The 16,510-nt window shown below is 40.7% G+C and overlaps 1 long non-coding RNA gene across 2 annotated transcripts in view; it reads right to left on the minus strand.

The window, feature by feature from the left end:
- LOC141084290 (uncharacterized) overlaps positions 1 to 16,510 on the minus strand; it is a 156,676-nt gene that overhangs the window by 48,093 nt on the left and 92,073 nt on the right. The gene's annotated exons all lie outside the window — the stretch shown is intronic.

Here is a 16,510-nt window from a genome sequence, read left to right on the forward strand (position 1 = left end):
ACACAATCGCCTCTTTCCCTGAAGCAAATCATCATCAAGCAGCGGTGATAGAAGCATTGTGAGTGATAGCAGTGCAGCCCCACAGCTTCTATCACTGCCATGAAACAAATCGTGAGGGGCAACGTTCATGTCACTCACCCTGCTTCTATCACCGCCCCCTGATGACAATTCGTTTCAGGTAAAGAGGCAGTGGCGTCTATAGCTGGGACTGTGTTGGTGGGGACCGAATATACAGTCACTTCTCAATCATCCTCCCTGAAACAGGATGTTATCAGTGGACAGTGGGGATAGAAGCTGTGGTAAGTGATGGTAGCGTTGTCCCCTTATAACATCTTGTTTCAGGAGGTGTGATAAAAGTTGCAGAGAAGTGACTGCAAGGCCATGCTACTCTGATGTCCCATTTCAGACTTCCCTCACACAAAACTTAAAAGGAAGTAAAGAAAAATAGCACATATAGGGATTAGCAGGATATGGAGAATTTTAAGAAATTTTATAATAAAGCTAATAACAAAAGCAGTTAGGGCTTAAACACAAATATTTATAAAAGGCTTTATAGGTACCTGACCTTCCCTTTAACACATCAGTTGAGATGCTTCATGTCTATAGCAGGCCCCATGATAACATATTTTGCAGGCTAAAAGAAGACTACAACAGAGTGGTGGGGGTCTTGTGCATGTATCCATCTGTCTATTTCATGATGTTTATTAATATGTCCATTTTTCTATACATTTCACTTCTGCTTAACCATATTCTGTGTGATTAGTATTCTGGCACTGTGTTCTCAGATAGGTCATATTAGGAAATTAGGGCACATCTAATATTAGAGCGTTATTTTTATACATTCCCTAAGAAACACTCTCATAATGGCCTTGGATTTCTAAAGAACGCATTTATTTTGAAATGCCATCAACCATGAAGAGCGATGTGGGGGAAGGCAAACTTTATTATGTTCATTTCTTGATACATAAAGGTCAGAGGCTACATAAACAGACATGATAATGGGAGAATAGCATGGTGCATTAATGGGATGTCTCTAACAGAAAGAGTAAAGGCCACCATGCAAAATAAATAGCTATTGGCCAACTCCCCTATACATGGGAATGTTCATCTTGGCTGAACGCCCCTGTGTTCTCTTCTGTCCTCTTACAGACTCTTCTATCCTCTTTCAGACTCCTCTGACAGAGGCTTATTTTCACAAAAGGATTGGCTGTTGCAATTTCAACTGCCAGATCCTTCTCTTCCTAGCATCACTGAGTCAGAGACCCTCATACACATTAGACAGTAGACCGATTTTACAGTCCTTTAAATATAGATTTCTTCCACATTTTATAATATATATCCGTTTCAATCCTTTTATTACAGTTACATATATAGGTTGAAAAAAGTAATACGTACATCCATCATGTTCAACCTTTCTCTACCAGTTATACATTCTATGCCTTTAGATTATTTATAACCATGCCATTTGCAGTGAGACAAGCATCCAGCCCTTGTTTTATGCTGTTAAAGTGAACCTGTCAGCAGTTTTGGCCGATATAAGATGGGGCACTGCCTTTCAGGGCTTATCTACAGCATTCTATATTGCTGACGATAAGCCCCCTATCGGACCTGCAAGCTAAGAAAAATAAGTTTTATTATACTCACCCGGGGGCGGTCCAATGGGTGTCGCAGGTTTGGGTCTGGAGCCTCCCATCTTTTGCGATGTCGCCCTCCTGCTTGCCTCATGGCTCCTCGGCATCGCGCTCCTGTGCAGGCATACTTATCTGCCCTGTTGAGGGCGGAACAAAGTACCGCAGTGCGCAGGCACTGGGAAAGGTCAGAGAAGCCCAGCGCCTGCGCACTGCAGGAATTTGCTCTGCCCTCAACAGGGCAAATGAGTATGCCTGCGGAGGAGCACGATGCCTGAGAGCGATGAAGCATGGGAGGTGCCGGACCCAGACCTGCGACACCCATCGGACCGGACTGACCCCTGGGTGTGTATAATAAAACTTATTTTTCTTATCTGTCAGGTTGGATTGGGGGCTTATCTACAGCATTATAGAATGTTGTAGATAAGCCCTGAAAGGCAGTGGCTACATATTATATCGGCTAAAACTGATGACAGGTTCCCTTTAAGAATCTGCCATTACTACCTCTTGTGGTAGGGCATTCCACAGTCTGACAGCTCTAACTATAAAGAACCCTTTCCTATTTAACAGCCAAAATAGCCTTTATTTCACAGATAATGAGTGCCCGTCCTTTGTTAGGTCTTTGGAAAGAATAGGTCATGTGCCAGTCCTTTGTACTGACTACACATGTATTTATGTGTAGAAATGAGATTGCCTCTAAGGCATCTAGTTTCTAAGCTAAACAAGCCTAACTTCTTTAACTCACCATATGAGAGGCCTTCCATTCCATCTAATAATCTAGTTGTCGCTTTTGAACTGATTCTATCTTCTGAATATCATTTTTAAAATATGAAGCCCAGAACTGGGTCCCATAATCTAGATGTGGCCTCACAAGTGATTCAGAGTGAGGTAATATACTGGGAACACTGGTTATCTATTCATGGAACATTGTACCATAAAATAAAATCTTCTAAAAAGAGTTTCCCAGAATGTAATACAAAAAGAATGTATAAATATATGATTCAGAAATTAGACAGTTTTACTATGATGATTAACACTGCTGCTAATGATGATAATATTTATCATATATTATTTATATTATTTCCCTTTTCATTGAAGAAGCACTGCCATCAAAGTTTTTATTCTTTTAATATATTGCAGTCATCATATTATACAGCACAGTGGACGGTACTTAAAATTGCATATTTTGACTTTCTAGTCAGTTAATTCTTCTCTTCTCCTTTAGGTCTATGACATAACGTGATTAAAAACTGACTTTCTGAATCTGCCTAAGCTTTGTGTAGATACAGGAAGTATCTTTTCCCTGCGTGAGTCATCATTAGAACAGCAATTCTACCTCACTGCAATGCCCCTGGCAGTTCAGCTCCACCTCCCCTTCAACTCCTGACCCTTCAAAAAGGACTGTGCAGTGATGTAGAATTTTAGAGTTAATGATGACTTATGCAGGGAAAAGAGATTCCATGCTTATACATAGAGCTTAGAAGGATTCAGCTAATCTCCATGATTCATAAGTAGAGCTATAATTCTAGCTCACAGTAAAGTCCCTTGCAGTCTAGTTGCACTTCCCCTTCAATTCCTGACCCAGACTTCCTGTTTCTACATAGAGCTTAGAAGGATTCAGCTATTCAATCTGTTTATAATAATGTGATGTCATAGACCTAATGGAAAAGAGAAGAATTAACTAGGTAGAAAGGCAAAATAATCAATTGTAAGTACACAATGCTATATAATATGATTATTTCAATATATTAAGAAGATAAAAACTTTGAGAGGAGTGCTTCTTTAACCCTTTCATGATCTTTGCCATTAGCTTATGTCATGATGGAATAGTGATTTCCAACTTATGATGTAAACTTTAGTCATGGCAATCGTTAGAGCGGTACCCGCACCACCCCCAGGCCATTTAACCTCCTAAATGCCACAATCGAAATCGATTGCAACATTTAGGAGGCTAGAAGAGAGAGGGGGTCCCTCTTCATTACGATCGGCACCTCTGTGACGTCATTGCAAGGGCCGAATAGTTGCTATGGCAATCCGAGGTTGTCATGACAACCTCCGTGTCTGCCAGGTACGGCAATACTTTTAGACCATCTTGCAATGCAATGGATTATACCAGCAATCAAAGTAATAAAAGTTAAAGTTCCATAGCGGGACTAAGTAAAAAAGTAACAACAAAGTTTAAAAATATTGTAAAAACATAAAAAAATCACAAAACAAAAAAAAATATATTATACCTATAAATACTGATAAATACATATATATTTATTTCTAAAAATAAACAAAAAAAGGACACAAATTTGATATCGCCACATCCGGAATAACCTCAACTCTAAAACTGTCGCACTACTTAACCCCTTCAATGAACACCTTACAAAAAAATAAGCAAAAAACTATGCTTTTTTATCATAACGACAAATAAAAAGTGAAACAAAATGCCATAAATAAATTGAATGTAAATAAGGTTAAAGTTCTCAAAATATAGAAATGCAAAAACATTTTTTTTTCTAAAAAATTGTTTTCATTGCGTAAATGTGCCAAAACATAAGAAATAAATAAATGTGATATCACTGTAATCATACTGACCAGATTAATCACTTTTGCCACATGGAGAATGGCATAAAAAAAACCCCAAACAATTCCTGAATTGCTGGTTTTTATTCATTTTGCCTTCCAAAAAATCACAATAGAAAGTGATCAAAAAATTTCATGTGCCCCAAAAATTGTTCCAATAAATACATCAACTCATTCGGCAAAAAACAATCCCTCACATGACTTTGTCGGAAAAAATATAAAAAAGTTATAACTCTCAAAATATGGCAATGCAAAAACTTTTGTTTGTAAAAAAAAAAGTGTCTTTTACTGTGTGACAGCAGCCAAACATAAAAAGGCAATATAAATCTGGTATATCTGTAATTGCACCAATCTAAAGAATAAAGTCACCTAATCACTTATGCTGGACGAGGAATGGTGTAAAAAATAAATAAAACCAATTCTTGACCTACTATTGATTTGTTTATTCTGCCTCCCAAAGATACCAAAAATGTAAGGCACATTTATCCTGCGCTCTGTGCTGAGTGCTTACATCGGGATTTCTGTGGACATTTGTTCTCCAAGGGTCAAATAGCGCTCATTCCCTTCTGAGTCTTGCCATATAGCTAAGCAGTACTGTACATCCACATATGGAGTATTTCCACATTCATAAGAAATTGTTTAACAAATTTTGGCTCCATTTTTACCCATTTCCCCATATGAAAATGTAAGCTACACCAAAAAAGAAAATGGACGGCACTCACCGGTTAAAATCTTCTTTTTTCCAGAACCTTTAAAACATCGGCATAGGGAGGATGGGAGCGGGAGTGGAAATGACGACAGCCGTGACCAGTGACCAGTAGAAGCGCTACTGCAGCGTGAAACCGCTGTCGTCACTTCCACTCCCACTCCCATCCTCCCTATGCCGATGTTTTAAAGGTTCTGGAATAAAGAAGAGTTTAACCGGTGAGTGCCGTCCATTTTCTTTTTTGGTGTATAAGGTTCAGTATGGCACATGGTAAGTGGGTGACCATGTTGCAGATTTTGCATTCAGGCCAGATAGTTTTATAAGTGTAACCTTCAAGCTAACATTGAATCTGAACTTTCTGAATCATAATTTTAGCCCGATCACATGTAGATTTCAACACATACGTATCTCTTTATCAAAACACATGATTTCCTTTGATTATTCTAGCAGCTAGTTTAACACATACTGTAAGTCGTTGTCAGTGATTAGTTATCATGCATAATATGATGTATCAGCTTTGCCTGGAATGATCCTATAATAAAGATGTAGCAAGCATGCACCAAATGTTTCCCATTATCTGTATTTCATCATGGGGTATTCTGCTACTTAGTAGCTACAATGAAAAGTTAATGTGAGTCCAGAATACACAATAATTGTGATAACTGTGATCTGATTGATTGTTTGTTAGATTGAAATGATCGTTCGCTTAAGACTTACTAAATCTGTACAACACCAACAACCTTTAGAACAATATCTAGCCACCAGGCAATACAGCAATATTGGCTATATCAATACAGTAGATCACCCATAAAAACTTGCATATGCCACATTACAGATTCTAGTCGTGACAGAATTTGGAAAACGATTAATAATTATTGTGAATGCGCGCTGACTACTGTGTGCTTAAAGGGGCTCTCAGGTTTGGACAGTCCAGCTTCTTAGAAGGAACACTTGCCAATAGATTAACCATAAAATGTCCTCCTGTTGTGACTCCCAGTGGTTATCTAAAACTCTGTGAAGAAACTAGGAAGTAATTCTCAATTTCCTCACAGGACCATCACAGGGAAAATTGAAAATTTCATGGTGACCAGTCAAATCCATGAGTTTTCTATGTAATATATGACAGGTCAACTAAAGTCTGAATCAAATTCCCTAGAAGGGTATATTAAAGGGCTTTTTCTAAGCAGACAACCTCTGCCAACTTTCCCCAAAACATCTAGGAGGTTCCTAAAAAAACAGAAGACTGGGAGGAGTTGGCAAATCTCTGAGCACACCCTAAATTCTGAGGGAACTCCCAGGAGGACACATTTCCTGAAGGTATTCCATGCCTGATGCCAGATGTTTTGGTGTCCAATTATGGTTTCATAGGAGCATGAAACATGGTGTAGAGGAAATTTGACCTCAAAAAGTTGTACTGAGCTCAAGATTTTCCTGCACTGCCCGCTTGAAAAGTTGGCAAGTAAGCCTTGAAGTGTGTTGAGAAATGGTAATAATGTTCTTGCTTTTCCAGAAAAACATTGCTAAATGAAAAGATCAAAGTTATAATTAAAATTGCTAGATATGGTGCATGAATCTAAATTGTACTGCACCATAATCTTCCCTGGCAAATCCATATGCTATTTCAATTCTGCTATCTCATACACGTTGCCAGTCAAAAAATGCCAAAGATGTTTACATTGCAATGGTTTTACTGGTCCTGCTGCTCTGTAAATTCTATGACTTTACAGCACTGTCAAATTTATTAGTGCTATAAATGGGATCATAACAATGACAGTACATTTATATACAAGGCAGTGTCTCCGTCAGGCGCTGCCTGGCTGTTTAGGCAGAGCTGTGCTTCCTGCTATGAACCTGATTTAGAAAGGTAAAAAAAACAGCATGATGGACGGCATTTAGTCGTAATGTAGAAGCTCAGCAGTTATTCCCTGTGGATTATCTGGCTTAGTAATGTGCAGCCTTTAATAAATATTAATGCCAAATACTTGCTCTTTATGTTGTAATTAAGGCGCTATAATTATTTCTAAACATGTAACTGCAATTCTAGGAGGAAAATTATATAAAACTTTTCAAAAAACACTTGACATTTTGTGGTTATTTTTAAGTGCTGCTAATTAAATTGTTGAAAATCGGGGGGCAAAATTCCTGAAAATTGTATGCATATGCAAGGAAAGGCAGAAACAGAATGTTAAAATGGCTTAAGAAATTAAAGCGTGAATGACGTAGACCAGTTTGGACAATCTCTATGTATCTCTCACGTCCTTAGAGGCTGGGCTGATCATAGTTTCCTGCTGCTGGGACCCAAAGCACACAATAGTTAAATCAGTAGGCCATTTGTCTTGTGCATAGTCCAGGCAGGCTGGGTACTGTAGAAAGTCGGTGCTTGCATCACCTAGTATTTGAGACTATTCGATTACATCTAGATGGTAAAAGCGGTGGTCTGGCAGAAACTGTTTCTCATAACCAGCTATACTATACTGGCTTTTTAAGGGGGAAAAATTATATTGGCAACTGCACTTTTGCAAAAAGGCTAATGTATTACAGTATATTATTGGATATGAGCCTATGGTGGATTTAACTTATTTTTTTTGCATATATAATATATTTAACAAACATAGAAAAAAGCCTGAGATAGACCAAAGTAACTAGAATAAGTCAACGTTAAACTATGCTTTAACATAATGTGTTCTTTGAAGCTCTGACTATTATAGCACAAAATAGACAAAACGAAAAAACTCAGCACAGCTGCCAAATGTATTGTCTGCTGAATGGAAGGGGCAGTGGACGTACATCACCACTATGTTTGCAGAAAATGCTAAGAGCCCACAAACAGGTGATCAATGGAGGCGCCATGAGTCAGACCCCACAAAATTCAAATATGTATTGCCTATACTAAGGACAGCTCATTAATATTAAAATCACAGAAAATCATGTTAACTCCAAATACATATAATGCAGGAGAATTTAGACTGTTGTCTCATAAACCAATCTTGAAGAAAGAGGCATATTTATTAAGAGGCGCATGGCTCTAAAGGCCCCGTCTCACTAAGCAATCTCGGTAGCGAGATCGCTGCTGAGTCACAACTTTTGTGACGTAACAGCGATCTCACCAGCGAGATCGCTGTGTGTGACAGCGATCAGCGAGCGGCCCCCCTGCCGGTATCGCTGATCGCTGCAAGAAATCTCTGGACATTTCTTTGGTCGCTGGTCTCCCGCTGGCCAGCACGCATCGCTGTGTGTGACAGCGGGAGACCAGCGATCAGGTGTAAAAAATAATAAAAAAAATAAAAAATATAGTTATTCTCACCTTCCGATGTCCCGTTCAGCCATCCCGCCTCTCTCCACGCTCCGGTCCCAGTGATCCTTTGCACGAATGACCACGAGACTTTGTTATCCCGCGAGACCGTGACATCTCGTGGTCATTTATGCAAAGGATCACTGGGACCGGAGCGTGGAGAGAGGCCGGAAGACTGCGCGGGACATCGGATGGTGAGAATAACAATATTTTTTATTTTGATTCTATTTTTTACAGGATGGCCTGCGATGCCGGGCGCTCGGCATCGCTGTGCTGATCGCTGGTGAAGCTGTCTGTGTGACAGCTCACCAGCGATCACATAGCGACTTACTAGCGATCCTGACACCTTGATATCGGTGTCGGGATCGCTGGTAAGTCGCTTAGTGAGACGGGGCCTTTAGTCTTCATGCAGACACCTGTTTTTCACTTGAGTGTCATAGTCTATCTGGCTGGTCACATATCCATGCTTTTTTGCTGAGCGAGTGGTCCGCAAAAAGAAAAAATGTATATATTTCCGTTTTTATCCCAGTCACAGATCAAACCTTACATGCAAGTCAAAAATGACTGCTAGTACTCATTGTCATCTATGTGCAGTCCATGTGCTGTTAGATTTATCAATGTGATGGATAGGAGAACTTTTACAATTTAACATAAAGCCATCTGCTGTCTGGTCACCACAGTACTCCCACTACGGCATAAGCCTGCATCTGTTGTATATTCTAATATAAGTGAACTGTAAGATGCCCAAGTGGGGTAGTCATGGGCTAGCTTCTGTCCTCACTCACTTTGGCATCCTACAGACAATTGTGGATCCTGGCTGGGTGTTAGTGTTGTGAGGGCATTGTGCCCGTGCAGGGTGCCGGTGGCCGATTGTATTGGCTGGCCAAAACCACGGGTTCCTCAGATTAGTAAAGGAGAATTCTGTTCAGTCTTAAGCACTTTTCGTTCACAGCTAGAAGCCTTTTCACTGACATTGTCCTTCCACTGTAGTCTGCTCCAGGGCTGGTATAGCACTCTGTTTTGCCCTATTTCATCACAGCCAAGCATGTTGCCACAGTACAGATAAGTGAATTTCTCTACAGCCGCTCAGCGGCCCCACGTCCTATCGCTATGGATACCTTGGATCTACCCCTTGGGACACTCGCTAGTCCCACAGTCTCAGTCCTCTTCAGACTCTAACTCCTCTCTGACTAACTTCAGGAAGCAGGTTACTTGCCCTAGCACTAATCCCTCCCCCTGTGGGCTGGTCCCAACATAAACTCTCTCCCTGAGTCTATTGCTTTCACAAATGTTCTATGCAAACACTACCTTATGTCTTAAGTCCTAACCTATATCTTTCATGCATCACATCACATCACATCTACATTATTTATAATACCTTACATTATCACATTACATAGGCAAACATCTTACACTTCACGTGACACAAGATGTACATAAGACACAGGGCGTTATTTAGATTACACATCATTTTATACACAGCACTAATGTCTTAAAGGGGAGCAGTGCAATATGTCCATCTCCTTACAGAACCTCTGCAACTTTTTAGGAAATTGGAAAGGCTGGCGCAAAATTGAAACAAGTTACAAAATTTTGCCATGATATTGACAGGCAAAAAAAGCGATTTTCAATACTAAAAAACTGCAGTACTGGAAATTGGAAATCCCCCCCATATTTTGGAATTGTTACATCTCCTGAAAAAATGTAATTGTGCCTCAAGTCAAGCAGTGTCTGAATTGTGTTCCAGCAAAGTATTGTTAAGCCCATAGTAAGTTCTGAATCAATAGACCTAAGCACAGTAAAATGTTTGAAACATTATTATAAAGATACCACACTTACCGTGTTTCTTCTGACTATGATATGTAGAAGGAAACTTTCCTTTGTGAAATCTCTACCTTTTGCTGACAAAATTGGAGCAGCATTGCAGTATTGGTGGCAATTTATAATAAGAAGTTATTAGCTTTAATGAGAAAAAGGAAAGGTTTCTCCTATCACTCCTGAAAGCAGGAGACAAAGTGATGAAATATATAAAGTAGAATGAATAATAAAGAAAAAAGAAATCAATTCTCAAAACTGGTCTCGGATGACTACAGACAGTTCCCCTAAGTGGCAGGAGAATACAGCTTCTAGGTACAATTAGGAAAGCATGGGAATTTCCAGATGAGAAAAGATATTATATTCTGGGGATCGTGCCGATCCTCCAGCATGCCTCATGACATTTTATAAGCAGACTGTCACTGATTAATAGAGAAGACAATGCTCTGAACGGTTATTTTATCAAAACTAGTGAAAAACAGTCTGAAGAATATAGACAAGTCTGCTATATATTTCTGTGAGCAGTAATATGCACCAGTGCCCTTCACCTCCTAAATTCGGTGACTTAGGCTTAATATGGTAAACTGTAAAATCTTGGATGTGATGCCATCTCTGGCTCTAATACAGAGCTCTAACCGACAGCTTGTCCTGCACAGACAATTACACAAGGCTGTGTTCACAGTTTTTTCACAGTTCCATTATGTTTTTTTATCTTTTTATACAAGATCTCTTTATTTCGATGTAAATACTGTTATACCCCAGAAAAGTTACAAATATTCTAGGAGTGATACCTTTTTTAGCTAACCAGAAAAAAATATATACCATATATACTCGAGTATAAGCCAACCCGAGTATAAGCTGAGGCACCTAATTTTGCCACGGAAAACTGGGTAAGCTTATTGACTCGAGTAAAAGCCGGGTATGTATTGTCCCCCCGTCCCTGTCCTGGTATGTTTGGCTCCCCCTGTCCTGCTCTGTGTGGCTCCCCCTGTCCTGTCTTGCTCTTTGTGGTTCCCCCTGTCCTGTCCTGCTCTGTGTGGCTCCCCCTGTTGTTTGCATGGCTCCCCCTAGTACCCTCGTTGTATGCATGGCTCCCCCATCCCATCTTGTATGCATGGCTCAGCTCCCCCCTCCCATCGTTGTATGCATGGCTGGGCTCCCCATCCCATCCTGGTATGCATGGCTCGGCTTGGCTCCCCCCGTCTTCCTCACCCTCCGCCTCACCCTCTTCCTCTGTCCTCCCCCATTCTCTTCACCCTCCTCGCGCCATTGCTGCATGTCCCTGCATCTCATTTGTCCCAGCGCGGCAGCTCTTCCTGTGCTCAGCGGTCACGTGGTACCGTTGATTAAGATGATAAATATGCACTCCACGCCTATGGGAGTGGAGACGCATGCATATTCATTACCTTAGTGAGCAGTACCACGTGACCACTAAGCACAGGTGAAGAGTTGCTGCATCGGGACAACGGAGATGCAGGGAGCCAGGGACGTTCAGCGATGGCATGAGGAGGGTGAGAATGATGTCCCAGTCACTGGCTCCTGCCGCTGCTCCTCCTCCTCTGGCTTTTTGGACAATGACTCATGTATAAGCCGAAGGAGGGCGTTTTCAGCACAAAAAATGCGCTGAAAATCTCGGCTTATATACGAGTATTTACAGTATTTGCAAGCTTTAAAACCATAGAGGCTCCTTCATCAGGCAGGTTCACAAATGAATTTTCTTGGCTTACGAGGGATCACCTCACCTTTTCCATGTACAAATGTGCTGTTGTACATCTCTTAAATTTTGTGCTTTGAACTTGGTAATTCATTTGTGAACCTGCCTGATGAAGAAGCCTCTGTGGTCTGAAAACTAACAAATATCATCTTTCTGGTTGGCCAATAAAGGTATCACTCCTAGATTACCTTTTCTTTTTTCTGTGCATAAAAGTATTTACATCGATTTTTCTGGTAACACGGTACCATATTGTATTTTGTTTCAGAGACTTTTGGTCTAGTGGGAGGTCCTAACAGTGACTAACAGTTTTCTGTAACTGAGCATATAGGTATAACTGTCAATCACTGAAAGGACCACCCACTGGATCAAAAGTCCCAGAAAGAACAGAGGTAAAAATAATTAGATTGCAGGCTGTACTGAATCTATTGTCAAAATTCTGTATTACAAAATGCTCAAATTGGTGCCTGCAGAGTGGACTGCTTTTTCATGGTGACAGGTTCCTTTTAAGACACGTTCTTTCTATGGCTTATTCACATGGCAGTTTTTTTGGCACGTGTTTCTCATAGATTGAATTGGTACCTATAAAGGTATATAAGCTGTTCACATGTCTGTTTATATTTACAGATCGAGTGGCCCACACAAAATCAAAGAAGCATCCGATTTTATCCAAATCACATATCAAACTAACCAGTATAGGTCTATGAGTCCACGAAAAAAATCAGACAGCAGTTGGATACCATCCATGTACTGTCTGTTTTTAGTTCATTTTTTTAGCCGACCAAACTCTGATGACACTCTGATAAAAACATTGATGAAACTCAGATTGTTTTTTTCATTTTGCATTTTTTTATTTCATTGTAAAGACGCCTTTTCTCCTCTGGATATTGAACCTTCTTTCTTCCAGTTGGATAGAGTGCCCCTTGTCTTTTGAAAGGGTTTTACATGAAACAACTTTTGACTGTACTTTTGTATGGACCATTTATCTACTTGTAGAAATTAATCATGCTCCCCCTTAGGAGTGTCTTATTAAAGGGAATCAGTGCTGTGATTTTTTTCATCACACACTAATGGTATCCTAAGATAGGGCTTGCTTCACCGTTTCAGAATATGTAGTATTTATTGCTTTTTCTTGCTGTAAGTTCTGGACAATTCAGAGTCACAAGCCGGCTAGTCAAGCGTATGTAAATCAAAATCAAATATTCACCCCTAAACACCACCATAATTCATCCCCAGTGATAGTTAGGGTGCAGTTAGACTGCCATATTATTGGACCTAGGATCGCATCACAATTCTCAGACTGGCTGTCTGCTCTCCTGACCGAAGCGTGACAACATGCATTTCTATGCAGCTGTGATGCTCTGATCAGTAGAGCAGATTTCCAGTCTGAGGATTGCGATGTGATCCTCGCACAAGTAATATGGCATCCTGACTGCATCCTTAGTCAGAAGTCAGAAGCTGACTGTGGCTCCTCAGCAGCAGTGTCGCCCTCTCGCACACAGCACCCCACTCCCAGATTCACCTGTGTCCTGGAATGCTAGACTGCCATGATGATTTTGGTCCAATTCACCCATCATGTGAGAAAACCCAGAGACTGAGCTAGCAATGGGTGGGGCGTGCTCTCAGTTATATGGCAGGGGCAGGCCTTCAGTGTGGGAAAAGAGAGTCATGTTTGGCTGTAGGGTCAGCTGTAAGTTAGAAAAGGGCATGATAGTTGCGGGTGGGGCCTTTAGGAATGTAGGACAAGTGGGAGAGGGAAATCTTAAGTGAACTTGTGAGAAGTGCAATTGCTTGGTGCGCTCCGTGGTGTCCTATGCAATCCTTGCGCAAATAATATGGCAGTAAGACTGCACCCTAACTATAACTGACATGGGAGCAGAGGGGTGGGTGGGATTGTGGGCATGGATAAGGGATGAATACTTACATTTGATTTACTTATGCCTGAGTTTCTGGGGTGTGAATTTTCCGGAGCTTACAGCAGGAAAATGAGGCAAGATACAGCAATACATGTTATATTGTCATGATCCAGGACGGGGTTTCGCTTTGACCCATCCTGGTCAGACTGGGGGTTAATTGTTCTGCCTCTCTCTGGCAGAGGGCTGCTATTTAATGCTCACTGGACCTAGGTCCGGTGTCAGTTATACTCCTGCCCTCAGCTGAGTTAGTTGACCTCTTGTGTACGTGTGCCTTGTGCTTGATAACTTGTTGCTTGTTTGGTTGTGATCCAGTTCTGTCACTGTTACGAGTTCTGCCTGCCCCTCTTGTACCGCACCGCTCTCTCGTGTATGACTCTCTGCTTGTGACTCGACTACTCTCTGCTCGTCCCTTTGGTACCTCACCTCCCTCTTGTGTATGACCTTTGGCTTTGTCTGACCTCCCATCTGTTTATCCCTCCTGTACCTCGTTTTGCCTGACTCTGAGTTTTCTATCTTCTCTGAAAGCTGGACGCTAAGCCCCACCCCCTTGCAGTCACATGACCGTAGGTCCTGTACCGGCTTTCTAACCTTCAGCGTTCTGGTCCTGTGCATCTCTACTTTCTGGCTGTTCCTGTCCCCGGGGGTCCCTACAGTGCGGGTGAGTCCCTGCTCAGCGGAGGCTGCACGCCGCTGCTGTCAGGATCCTGATATATATATTGGGCAGCATGGTGGCTCAGTGGTTAGCACTGCAGCCTTGCAGTGCCGGGGTCCAGGGTTCAAATCCCACCTAGGATAACATCTGCAAGGAGTTTGTATGTTCTTCCGTATTTGCGTGGGTTTCCTCCTGGTACTCCGGTTTCCTCCCACATTTCAAAGACATACTGATAGGGAATTTAGATTCTGAGCCCCATTGTGGACGGTGTTTTTGTGTGTAAAGCACTGTTGAATTAATGGCACTATATAAATGAGTAATAAAATTAAATAAATATACTGAAATGGTTTCCCAAGCCCTATTTCAGGATACTATTTGTATTCCATGAAAAAAAAATACCTGACAGATTCCCTTTTAAGACTAAAGCACCGTTCCAGTGTTTTTTTAAATTGTAACACTGGAGTGGTGCTACTATAAGTCCCCTAGTCTTATACTTACCACCAGCCATCTTCAGCTATTCTGGTCTCACGCCGCCATCTTGTGACCAGAACTTCTGACTAACTGGAAGTCAGAGGTAACAGTTACAAGTTCTCATTGCAAGTCCATGAGAGCCTCCTTCTAGCCTTATTCTGGCTCTCATAGACTTACTTTGAGTTGTGACCTCTGGCTCGCTCTACTGGAGCAGTCCGTCAGATCACAAACTGCTAGAGATCGACTGGAGCTCTGCTGATAAAATATGAAGATAGCGGTTGGTAAGTGCAGAGAACTTAAATTAGTAGCACCACTTCAGTGCTGCAATAAAAAAAACACTGGAGTGGTGCTTTAAGTAAATGTAATTCTTTTAATACATCTTTATAACTAAGATGCTCCGTGCCCTTTATCAGCTTTGTGGCTAACTCCAAGGTATTCTATCAACTGGTTCCCAGAATTGAGCTGCATATTAAATCAACAAATATCAGCAGTATGGGATGCACGCATTCAGATACTAACACAAAAATGCCTCAGCCTGTGGTCATAGAGATTTAACCGGTGCAATTATTAATGCCACTATTTGTAAAAGCATTTTTTATTTAAAACTTATTAAAAGCATAAAGGAACATACATAAAGATAATAAAAAGCAAGATTGGCTCAAGGACTACACTAGGTAAAAGCCTATTGGTAGAGGAATTGTAAAATTCTAGTATCAAACAGTAACATGTGCAAAAAACAATTTCTTCAACCAATATATGACAAAGGCTGTTATAGAATTATAGTCTAATTATATATGGAGTTGTTTAAAGTAAATAGAATATTTTCTCCCCAGATTTATTCTAGAGTCACAGTAGATGCCTTAATAGCCCCCATGCATGCTAAAGCAAACAGTAATAGAGTTAGTAGTATCTATATAGTATATATTTATACATGGAGATAATCAACCCATATACAGATGTATGACATGCCTTAATGTACAAATCAATGAACTAATATAGCATTGCATGATAATGCAGCAAACAGGGGAAGGGAAGTCAAAGTGCAGTAAAGAGCAAGTGCATAAATCAGTAACCACAAAAATGTAAAGATACAGTGGTAAGAGATAATCCATGCACACCTGAGGAAGCAGGGTGAAACACGCAGTCTGGGCTCTGGACATCACCAGGTAGGCCTTCTCTCTTTGCAAGTATGCATGGATTATCTTAACACTGTATATTTAAATTTTTGTGGTTACATGATTTGTGCACCCACTCCTTACTGCTACATTGACTTCTCTTCAACTCTTGGCTGTGTTACCATACACTTTGTAAAATGGTAGTATTACATCCCTGACATCCCTGTACTGCAAGTCCACGATCTTTTAATATACATCAATATCTTGCTGGCATTAGAAACAGCTGACTGACATTGCATGTTATTATATAGTCTGTGATCTACAAGTACACCCAAATCCTACTCTTCAAATGATTCTCCTAGTTTTTCTCCTCATAGAACATATGGTTCCCACATATTTTAGTGCCCAGTTGCTTAATTTTATATTTATCGACATTGAACCTCATCTGCCAAGTGACTGCCTAAACACTTGGTTTGTCCAAGTCAGCTTTCAAATTATGGTGATCTTCCATAGACTGTGATATACCCCATAGTTTGGTGATAGCTGCCAAAATATAAACAATACTACTGTATTAATCCCTTCTTCTATATCATTAACCCCTTTAGCATCCTTGGATGTATAGGTATGTCCAAG

This window comes from Dendrobates tinctorius, unplaced genomic scaffold (genome assembly GCF_039654945.1).
Source record: "Dendrobates tinctorius isolate UK_male_01 unplaced genomic scaffold, ASM3965494v1 ptg000005l, whole genome shotgun sequence".
NCBI classification, from domain to species: domain Eukaryota; kingdom Metazoa; phylum Chordata; class Amphibia; order Anura; family Dendrobatidae; genus Dendrobates; species Dendrobates tinctorius.